The 12,559-nt window shown below is 37.7% G+C and overlaps 1 protein-coding gene across 8 annotated transcripts in view; it reads right to left on the bottom strand.

Moving 5' to 3' along the window:
• Positions 1-12,559, bottom strand: part of Dlgap1 (DLG associated protein 1) — an 826,029-nt gene that overhangs the window by 585,286 nt on the left and 228,184 nt on the right. The window lies entirely within an intron of this gene.

Raw genomic sequence — 12,559 nt, 5'->3', positions numbered from 1 at the left:
TTGAACTTAGAGGTAGAAATTCCTCTCCTGACCTCCATACTGATGTGAGAGGGTGGGACAGAGCCACGATCACAGAACAGTCACCACAATCAACCTCTGACGTTTTCCAGAGCTGTGGTGTAGATGACAGGGGCCTTAGGATGAGGGGTGAGTTTTAATGGCCCCAGTCATAAGCAGCTTGTAAAGAATGATAAGCATCAGTTCTTCAACACTAAGTACAAAATAAAAGGGATGGGCTACATGATGCATGTGATTGACAGGGACTAGGGATGTGCCGCCTCTTCCCATTACCAAATGTGAGGAGTATCGAAGAGTTTGTTCAGTTTTCATTGTTGGTGGGTCCTTCCACTTAAACCTGGGAAAAGTCAGCCTTGTTTTTCCCAGCGACAGACTAAGATGTGGGTTGTTGAGCTGCCCTGAGAGCCCAGGGACATTTGTGTCCGTTTATGTATTTTCCTCGTGGAATATTCTAAATCATCTCAGCACAATTAGCACAGACAGACAGAGATGTTATTTGAAGGTCTAGAGGAAAGCCAGTGCCTCCTGCACCTTATCCAAAAAAACAGCGGTCCTATCACACTCTTTTGCAGAGGAAACAGAGAGGGTCTTGAGACAAGGAAGAAACAGTGGCCTCTGTCACACAGCTGACTCTCTGCAGGTGAGTGAGGGGACCCTATTCTATGGTAACAACATAAATCCTTGAACTAATGAGGCTTTTTTAGCTGGAGAGAATTCAAACACCTTGTCCTATTTGAGCAGTCCTTACACACTTATAACACGTGTCTAGTATAGGTTTCTAAAACTGTTCTCATTTACCACAGTGTACATGACCTGCTTACTTCCTGCCTCTCTCCCCTCTCCCCTCTCCTCTCTCCCCTCTCCCCTTTCTCTCTCTGTCTCTGTCTCTCTCTGTCTCTGTCTCTCTATCTGTCTCTCTCTGTCTCTGTCTCTCTGTCTCTCTGTCTCTCTCTTTGTGTGTCTCTCTCTCTGTCTCTCTGTCTCTGTATGTCTCTCTCTGTCTCTGTCTCTCTCTGTCTCTCTGTCTCTCTGTCTGTCTCTCTCTGTCTCTCCCTCTGTCTCTGTCTCTCTCTGTCTCTCTCTGTCTCTCCCTCTGTCTCTGTCTCTCTGTCTCTGTCTCTCTCTGTCTCTCTCTGTCTCTCTGTCTGTCTCTGTCTGTCTGTCTCTGTCTCTGTCTCTCTCTCTCTCTCTCTCTCTCAATGGGGATAGCCCTGATAGGAAAACCTTTCCTCTGCAGTATCGTAACCTGCACATGTTAAACTGCACATCACTGCACTATGGCAGAAAGACAGGCAGACGGGCTATGGGCAGCTTAATGTATGACTCTAGCAGGAGGATGAGAGACGCTGTGTCATGAACACGATGAGCTCGCGATGCCTCTCACTGAGTCTCAAATACCACCAGAGACATTTGTGCCTTGCAATCCGTCCTCTTTATCAATAACTCCCGACTGACAGATTCTTCTACTAATCTGGACTAATAAGTATGCCACATAATGGGGCTTTTTGAGAAATTATTTAAATGTTGTCACTTGCTTTTAATGAAGACATCCATGATACAAATATTCTAGTCCATCTGGAGTCAATGTATAATATCTTTGTGTGGTTGTAGTGCTAGGCAGTTGAACCTAGGGCCTCATGTATGCAAGACAAATGCACTACCTCTGAGCTGTATTCCCAGCATTATAAATTATTTTTGAATATAAATATTCCACTCTACTTTGTGCAGCCTTGGTGCAGGGAGGAGGGGCTTGGACCCACCTTAACTGAATGTACCAGGCTCTCCTGACTCCCCATGGGAGACCTTGCCTTGGAGGAGGTGGAAATGGGGTTGGGTTGTGGGGAAGGCTGGGGGGCAGGAGGAGGGAGGACAGGAGAATCTGTGGTTGATATGTAAAATGAATAGAAAATCTCTTTTTTTTTTTTTTTTTTTGAGCTGAGGATTGAACCCAGGGCCTTGTGCTTGCTAGGCAAGTGCTCTACCACTGAGCTAAATTCCCAACCCAGAAAATCTGTTAATAAGAAAACATATCCCATTCCTAGGGCTGGAGAGATGATTTGGTGTTAAGAGAATGTACATCTCTTGGAGAAGACCCAACTTTGGTTTCCAACACTCACGTTGGGCTGCTTATCACCACCTATAACTCCAGCTCCAGGGGATTTGATGTCCCTTTCTGGCCTTCTTGAGTCCTGCACTCATGTGCTAAACTCCCAGTATATATATCCACATAATTAAATGTAAAAATTCGTTATGGATATCAAATTTAATGTGACACTGATTTTTAATGTTCAAATATTTTCTAGGAAGGTGCAATAAGTTAGCACAATTAATGAGGATGGTAATCACATTTGTTGTAAGAGAACCAGATTACAAGAGATTCATAGGTAAAGAAGAAACTAAGTTATATTTATATTATTTTATAAGGTAGTTTTTCATCCTCTTGTGTATTAATATATACATATGTTGTTATATATAAATTGTGTGTATATATTGTATGTATATATTATACACATATATTATGCATATAATAACCATATTTAGGACATTAATTTCAGCACTGAGATAGGATTCTGAGGAATACAGGTTAAAGTGAAACATTCTCTGCTAATCCATTGAAGCATATTCCAGGGAAAATAAGGGTCAAAACATGAATGCTGGTGATAAGAAATTTTCTCTGTGAGCTAGAAGCAACAGAGGAACACTGAGTCTGTAGGAGGCGAGCAATGACCCTATCATCAGGATTAGCTTTGAAAGTGACTGGAGGTCCATCCAGCTGGAGGGACACTACCAAAGTTTAGGCAAGACATGCTTGGCAGGTCTTTGAACTAATATTGACGGAAGAGAATAATGGTAAGAGGAAAAACACTGGGGAAGTGTGCCGAGTCTCTAAAGCACATCCTTGAGCTATAACAAGGGCATCTTTGTCAAGCTGTTGACACCCTTCACAGATGTGGAGCCCTGCGATGATACAGGTCTGATCCTTGGAAATGCTGAGATAAAGTGACATATACCGGAAATGTCAACAGGGAAATCTTGGTATATTTGAGTGGAAGCTACAGAGACACAAAGACTAATCATGCTAAGAAGCATAGAAGAGCATGGGCATGCCCACTCTACCACAGGGCAAGGGTTATGAAAGTAATAAGACAAAACAGGAACAAACATTAGGCTTCCAGTATTTGGAACCAACAAGAATTGAACTGTGACAGAAAGGCAGGTGGCAGGCAATGCGCTGCTTCATGCTCAGTGCTGACAGGAAGGGCAGAGGACACTGAGCTCCAAATGTCACTGAACATGATGCTTTTGTAATGCCACATGATGAACCATGAATAACACCAGAGGCATTTACGTCTTTCAACACAGCCTCTCCATCATTAACTCCCAGCTGACAGCTTCTGAACAAGAAGATTGGAAAACATCCAGATAAGTTAGAGGAAAAGCAAGGGGTGGTGTAAAGATGAGGGCATGGTTGACAGTATCTGTCCATTCAGAATCCACTTAGGAAGATTTCCTGAAATGGGACTAAGGGCTCATCTCGGATCTTGGCCAAGGAAGTGTCCATGAGAGCATATTACCCTGCATTGAGTAGTTGTTACAGACAAGAAGGCTGGAAAGTTCATAAGACATGGCTCCCAAGGAGCCTCCCTGCAAAGACTGTGAAAAGTAGGACAGAGGGGAAAAGGAGGGCTGTGGATCTTTATTCTTGAAGATAGAAACGTTTTAATATTATGAGAAAAAGAAAAAAGGAAAGGAAAGTAGTGGGATCATCACTAAGTGGCATGGTAAACTGATGAACAGAGAGGAAAGGGAAGATGGAAAGTAGATCACTGGACTGTGGATAGAGCAAGATATGCAGAAGGAAGAGGCGAGGCTTTGCATTGGTATTATTCAGGGTAAAGCCCATGTTTCTAATTTTCGTCACAGAGAAGCCCATATTTCCTATTCCCTCAGCAAGACTGACTGGATCATTATCTTATGCTTGCCCTATGACAATCACACAGTGAACGTAGTAGTAAACTGAACAGGGTCTTTCACTACAAGGAAGAGACAGTATGGAAGGTATGGTGGAAGCAGAGGGCGTACCATACCCACAGTCATCCAAGATCATCTGTGATAATCTTTACACCAACTCACAGTTTGCTGAGGGTCCAGAAGAGCCCTGTATGCCTTTCTCTTTCTTAGACATGAAAACCAATATAAAATAGCTTACTTTCTCTAATACAATTACAAAACAGTATCTCCTGAGTGTTGCCCACCATGTGGTTCCAGTAGCTACCAGACTAGGAAGGTCACCGGAATTCATTAGCCTTAGCGGTGAACTGCATTCTGACCTTGGTCTAATCAGGACAATTTTCTACTCTAGAGAACATGATTAATTATCTGGTTCATTTAGAGAGGCAAACCCAACAGAAAAAGCAAACAACAAACAAAAAAAATGTGTGCCATTTCCCCTTTGTTATCAGGACTTTCACACATTTCTTGATAAAGTGTGTCTTTCCTTTGGTAAACAACATGTAACAAAATGAGGATGACATTAGAGACCTGCAAATAATTAAGGAAACACACATGCAACCTTCAGGTTAGTTCATCAGTGAAACTGGAATGATTTTCCTGTAAAGGTCTACTGTATTCTCAAATGTATTCACTACACTATATTTTGTGCTGGTTTTTCTTTCAATAGGAAGAAATGAAAGTTTGTGCTATATTGAATATGCTGGATCAAGAAAGTAATAACCTTGTCTTAAAATACTGAAATTATGTAAGACATACTAATGACTTTTACTGTACAAACTTAAATAGCACTGTTAACTACTGGAAAAATACTTCAACCTGAAGACTCAATGCACTTCTTTAGATATTCATAAACAGAGTTATCATAACAAATCTGCCAATAAAAGCTGTACATGACAACGTGCCACAGGATGCACCATGTGCCTTGCTCTCCATTATCTCTGTCTGCATTTAAATACATATTTTATATGACTTCCAAGATTTTTGAGAGAAAGAATAAACGTATTTACCAACAGCTAAGTGGCAGACAGTCTCATATTTTCGGGTGATTCAGGTTCCTCTCCTATGAGCAACATTCCCATCAGATTTCTACACTGTTTTTGCTGAGTTGATTCACCAAATGAAAGCCAATACTCAATACTCTTAGAAGTACAGCAGCCATTGCCCAATTCTGCAGTCAGTGTTGCCTGCTTGTGTGACCAAGGAGGGGGACAGTCTTTCCCCTTTCATTACAACAGATGGGCTCATTTACCAGCCAAAGCAAAGAGGGTCAGCATTAATTTGGGGCATCCTCTCTGTGCCAAAGACACTGGTCCATTTTTTTAAAACCACTCAAGTATTTGCTTGTCTGGTATATTTAAAATAAGTTTGGTGCTGTTCTCATGGCAAATGTAACTGCCACATCCTGGCAACCTGACTGTTCCTAACCCAGGTGCTTCTTTTGTCCTGCCAAAAGCTGGAGCAGGAACAGGTTTGGGAAAGAAGATAGATCTGGAAAACCCAATGAACAAGGTCAACAGTTACTTCAGGGAAGAGGTAAAAACAGGTAACTATGAAGCAATTTTAGAATGTGCAAATATATTTCATCCTTGCAAATTAGCATTGTTCCAACTGATTTTAATGGCTGCTCTCTAGAATTGCCTTCCTGTTTACCCTTTATTTATACTCATAGTCAAAGCACTTAGATGGCATTCTGAATGCCTAGGAAGATGGTGATTATGCCACACAAAAACACACATGTATGATTTTAAAGATCAATAAATATCTATTAGCTTAGAAAAACAATGACCAAGTCTTCAGATTTATTCTTTATCTATCATCGTAGGATTTGGATATGAGAAAAGCACAAAATACTCAGAATAAATGTCTCATTTATAGAGTTAAATTAGATTGTTTGTTTTTACCAGAATTTATTTTTAACATAATTTTAATTTGCCTGAAAAAAATGAGTAGAAAATATGTTTCAATAATCTCTTTGGTCACTCATGAATGGGGGACATTTATTGTAAATAATGAACCACTTTGATAATTTTAACTAAGGGCCAAAGTCTATGTGAAGGTTCATCTTTGTGCTGTACAGTTCTACTGATTTGATTTTAATAAGTATAGCATTATATTTCCATCTTTATATCAGTTTAATTTTCCTAAGTATTAACTACATCCCATCTATCCACCCTGCCTTCTCCCTCACTGGACTCCTGGTAGCCAACATCTTTTCTTACTGTCTATGTTTTATTTTGTTTCTTTTTTTCAGAACATAATATACTTGGGATTATTCAGTACACGACCTTTTTAGACTCATTTCTTTTATAGAGCAATAGGCATGCAATATTCTTCCATGTCTTTTTGAGGCATGGTTGCTCATTCCTTTTTAGAGGTGAATAACACCCCACTGTATTTATGTAACACAGATTGCTTACCCATTCACTCACTGAAAAGAATCAGGATTGCCTCCAGGTATTACCAAATATGAACAAGGCTGCTATAAACACACATGGCTACTGTGTGTGCAGGTAAGTTCTCAACTGATTTGCACAAGAACTTGGGAATTTAACTCCTGGAACATAATAGTTATATTTTGAAGAAATGGTCAAAATATCTTCCAAGGTGATCACACCATTTTGCATTCTCATCAGCAACAAATGAGAGTTTCTTTCATTCTATATATTGTTGGCATTTGGCATTGTCTATCTTTTTGTATTTTAGTAGGTTTATAATGGCGTCTTGTTTTACTTCACTGTTCTACAGTCACACACACACCCCCCCAAACCCCCAATTATGTTATCTTTGTATGCTATCTCATTATCTGTGTGTCTTTTTGTGGTGAGGTATATGTTCAAACTTCTCCTCTTTTAAAATTTGATCAGTTATTTTCTTATTGTAGAATGTTCACATTTTTAGTCCCAAGTACTTTATCAGATATGTATCCTACAAATACTTTCTCCTTGTATCTAGCTTTTCTTTCCATTCTTATAACTGTGTCTTATTGTAGATAAGTTTTAATTAAAAGATTAAAATATAAGATTTTCCTTTCATGGACTTTCTTTTGGGATTATATTCACTAAAACTGAGATCAACTAGACTTTTGTCTATGTTATTGTATAGTTTTATAGTTTTCAGATTAGCATGTTGGTTTATTATTTATTTTAATTTAACTTTTTGTACTTTCATTTGCTTTTGAGACAATATTTTTATCATATTCTTTCCCTTCCCATAACTCTTACCATATCCTCTGCCATTCTCCCTGCCCATCTAATTTCATGTTTTTTTCTCTCTTTTAAAAAGGAAAAGAGGGCTGGGCGGTTGTGGGGCACACCTTTAATCCCAGCACTCGGGAGGCAGAGCCAGGCGGATCTCTGTGAGTTCGAGGCCAACCTGGGCTACAGAATAAGTCCCAGGAAAGGCGCAAAGCTACACAGAGAAACCCTGTCTTGAAAAAAAAAAGGGTAAAGAAACCCCAAGCCAAACACACACACACACACACACACACACACACACACACACACACACACACCAAAAGAAAACTCCCCAAATACGAAGTCCATTTTGTGTTGGCCAACTACTAATGATCATTGGGTCTTCCCTGGAGTGTAGCTCATATACTTAGTGTCACTCAACTGAAGAAAACTGATTTTCTCACTCCCCAGCAGCTATCAATTGCAAGGAGCTTCTTTGTTGGGGAGGGGGGACACAGACTTTATGCTCTGGACTCCTAATGACATACTGCTACAACTGTTGATCAGTATATCCCTCAACTTCAATTAGAGAAGCTTCTTCTTGTAGTAGATGGGAATTAACACTGACAGTTCGAAACTCTGCAGCACTCAATGCTAAATGGAAGGTCTTTATCATACCCTTGCCCTCAAGGCTCAAAAATCTATGTGGAAGAAGAGATAGAAAGATTTTAAGAGCCAGAGGTGATGGACAACTCCAAGGAAATAGTGTTTTCCAGACACAGAAAGATTAATGCACATATGAACTTACAGAGACAGTGACAGCATGCACAAGTCCCATAAAAGCTGCAGCTAGACAAAAATACCAGCACAGATTTTTAGATTAAAATTATTAATGGTACAAAATCAGCCTAGAATTTTTCATGTGGTTACCCAATTGTTCAAGCAGTACTTGTTAAAACATCTACCGTTGCTCCATTGAATTGTCTTTGCCTCTTTTGACAAAGTTCAGTTGACTTCATTTGCTTGAGATTACTTATGGGCTCTTTGCTTATTTAATTCACTTCTTTTTCTATTCTTCCAGCATCTTATTAATTACTAGAGCTTTCAGTAAGCTTACATGATGACTATCAGTCACTAGCCTCCTTGTTGTCCTCCCTATCCCTTTCTGTATTACAGTAGTAGTCTGTTGATTACTCTGGTGTTTTACTGTTTCATATGAACTTCAGATTCATTTGGTAAACATTCATAGTATGACTTGCTTGGATGTTTTTACTGGAATGGTGCCAAATATATTGATTGTATCCATAAGAACTGACATGTTAATTACAGGAATTGATTAATATAAATAGCCTATTCTAGTCTGTAATTATTTAGATATTCTACATTTTTTAAAACCAGTGTTTGTAATTTTCTTTATGTGGATCATATAAATGTATATATTTATTTGTAGTCAAGTGTTTCAAATATTTACAGGTAATATATATGATGTCTTAGCATTAGTTTCAAGTTTTATCAGTTCATTGACGAAATAGAGAAAAACTACCCAAGTCTTTAACCCTGTTTTCCACAGCTTCAAACTAATTGCTGAGTAGACCCAGTTCTACTTTTTCCAGTTCTTTGAAGTACGGTATTTTATGTAGGCCAACCCACAAGTTATGAACACAAACTTTTAGCCTTTCTCAACTTGTATATATATTTATTTTTAAGTTTAATTTCTTAGTGCATGGTCTAGAACTTCTAGTACAGTGTTAAATATTAGTGGGTTGGAGAGAGGTACTTGCTTTGTGTTCAATCTTAGCAGAGAAGTATCTAGTTTCTTACCATTAAGGCTGGTGCTGTGTAGGTTATTTGTAATTCTTTAGCAAGCTGAAAATATCTCTAAGCTTAGTTTGATACTGTTGTATTTTTAAAAACACTTCTTTTAGTTTTTTTTTTTTTCATATAAGGGTAGATGGAAAACCACTGGCTGCATGTCATACCCTGCAGGACATTATCCTTGTTACCAGGAGCTGCGGGTGTTCAAATCAGTATTTACTTATCAGTGATGCTAGTACCTGCAGATGGTCTTTTCTTCTATGACAGTGACCATTTTTAGCAATAAGTAATTAGCTTATGTAACCTCTCAGCCACTGTGCTCAAACCATCTATCCACCTACTTTTACTTCTGTACTCACCTTCCAAAGTTTGTCATAATTCTAAACTTTCTTAAGAACCAAATTGTTAATAATAAATAACTCACTACCTCTGTCTTCTTTCTGAGCTTCTAAGTCCAATGGCTTCACTTTTCTTCCATCAGAGTCTCTGGTCTAATCTATTTTTCTTCTACAGCATCAGACTTTTCTCAGACAATTTTATCCAATCCATGGTTTTATTTTCTTCCACTTATTAGGCAATGTTCAAATTTATATTTTCCAAATTTCTCCCTAGTTTCTAAGATATCCAAGTTCTGACTTCATATCATTATTCAAATACCTTAAGACACATTGTGTTCAACATTGCCCAACTTAATGTTGTTAACACTCAGCTCTTAACCCTTTGCTCCTATTTCTTCTTCTTCATAATGGATGCTATTTATTATGTTTTGGAATATTGGTCTTTAATTTATTTTCACTTATTTCTACACAAGCTCTGTATGACAGACTCCAGCATCATTTAGAACCTTACTTTACTTGATGTAGAACAATCTGGACGTCTAAGCATGATAAAATACAAAATAATTTTCAATCACACACATCATAGTGGAAGCTCATATTAATACAGGATGTTAAAAAGACAAAGAAGTAGTTGTTTCAGATGGTTGACAATAGTCAGACCGTTAACATGCTAACAGTACAATGGCAGCCAGAAGCCAATGAAATAATAATAAACTTAAGAGGCTGTAAGATAAAACAACCATCTTATAACTGTATACTCTATTGATAACAAACCAATGTGAAGAACCTTTTCATATAATGAAAACTGAAGACTTTGTATAGTTTGTAATAGCTTTCTACAAAGAATTATTAAACACATATTGTAGATTACATTTAATTGGTCCTAGTTAGAAACTAACATGTGAGAATAAAAAGATGCAAAAACATGGTACAATGAAAAAATAAACCTATACAAGCCTTTACTAGACAAAATAAAAACTGTGTTAAACTTAGAGATGCTAAAATGGAGAAGATAAACAAACGAACCTAACTGGCATTTGGTACAAACATAAACAAAAATAAAATCAAAGGACTGATGAGCACATACTCAGGATGCTGTTTCTTTCTTATTTTTAAACAGTGACTCATATGTTGCTTAGTTCAATCTTATTTTTCATGTATTACTGATGTTTTATAATTTGTGATTTTCCTAATTAAAATTTAACAAAAATAAATATGTACTTTCTTATACCCATGTTTATGAAACATGTTTGCCTAAGTGTAAAAATTGTATTTCACTAGAGGGTAAGATTAGCTTAGTTTGCTGTTCTTTGTATTTCTTTACTTGGCGAGATGTTCCAAGAACTGATCCACTAGGTAAAGACATACTATGCTTCTGCAATCAGCTCTGAATACTCGTATCAGAAATGCACATGTTTCTGAAGCTGTGATGCTAACAGTTGTTTTTCTGTCATATACTTCTTCAGCATGCAACTTCACTATTCCAAATCCACACTGAGGACAGAGAAACAATCCTAAGATCCTGTTTGTACTCAGTTCTCACAGAGCTAGCCAAGTGAAGAAGAGGGTCTGTACTAAAGGTTTCAGTCGTGATAATTCAATTCTTAGCTATAATTTCATAACATCTTTATGTAACTAGACAAATGCTTGATTGAACTCAAATACAACTTGGGGAATTTTAGCCATAGTAATGGGATTAAGCACAGTAAATGACTGAACACTAAAAATCAGCCACGTAGAATCTGTCCGTGGTCCTGAAGATGGTTTCCATAGGGTTTGCTTCATTAGTCAATATGCATGTAAATTAATATCACATTTACCTATCAGGTATGTTTTTAATTGCTTGTTTCTTGTGAAATAGATTGTCCCCTAAAAGGAAGCATGCATTACATTCAGAAATACTGAAGGTATTCAATTTATGTCACTCTTTGGACAAAATCTCAAACATCTTCAAAACCTTGTATCTAAGCACATTCTAAATACAGCTTACTAAAAATGAATTACATATAGTGAGGTATTCTATTATGAAGGTTTGATGCTTATATTACATTATCTCTATTCCCAAAATTACTTTCCATATTTACACCTTCTGTCTATGAGGCTGTGGCAGTCAGTTTCTAGCACACTGCCAAACTACTCATCTTCTACTTGACTGCCTGTGGACTCAGACTGTATCTTTAGAAAAGCAGGAGATTCTCAGGCAGGACAAAAGGGAGACTGGCACACTTTCTCCCTCTTCCTGCACTGACCAACATATCAGGACACAGTTCAGTATTTCAAAGACTACCACTCTCACCAGGTGATCTATTTTGGGAGTTCCCAGTCCTTTCTGTGCCCATCTTCGTTTTAGTTCATTGTACAGGAAAGTAACATATTCCAACTATTGCTGTCTCTGGCTAGATTCAGAGAGAGCTGATAGAGAAGATACAGCTGATACAGAAGACACCCAAATTACAACCAACATATCCAGCTACTAGAGGAGAAGCAAGTAAAAAAAAAAAGTCTCTAAGACATACAAACTAGTATAGATAAGAAATAGGTACTATGGATGGAAATGGATTTTTGTTTGGTCACTGTTCTCGCCCCTGTGTTCATCCCTAGTTGTACATGTTAATATATACTGGTATTAAGTATGTGTTACATACTTACTATTATATATATTAAGACTGTATGCTGGTTCATTTTAACAATTTGACACAAATTAAAATCACCTCAGAAGACAGTCTGAATGAGGAATAACCTAGATCAAGTTGGCCTGTGTGCCTGGGTGACTGTCTTGATTGTTAATTGATCTAGGAAGACACTGCCTACTGTAGACAGCACCATTCCCTAGGCAGAGTATCCTTGAATGGTATATGGGATCAGAAAACTATATGAGAGCAAGAACCAAGTAAGCAATGATGTCATTATTCCCTCTTTGTTCTTGTCTGTGGATGTGATGTGTGATGAGCTGCCTCAGTTCCTGCTTTCTTTCACAAGTTAATGGACTGCAACTTAGAATTGTAAGCCCTTTATGTTGATGTATACTTTTTGTTAGGGTATTTATCAAATCAGCAGAAATGATAATAAATTAAATATTTATGATTTCATAACTTAAAGGGTACTACGAAATCAGCTAATCATTTTAGAATGAAACATTAGTAAAACGAAGAATTTCTTTTGTCCCATTTAGACTCATCAATTTTATAAAAAGGAAAAATG

This window comes from Onychomys torridus, chromosome 23 (assembly GCF_903995425.1).
Source record: "Onychomys torridus chromosome 23, mOncTor1.1, whole genome shotgun sequence".
Classification (NCBI taxonomy): domain Eukaryota; kingdom Metazoa; phylum Chordata; class Mammalia; order Rodentia; family Cricetidae; genus Onychomys; species Onychomys torridus.
This window is presented reverse-complemented; position numbering and strand designations above follow the sequence as displayed.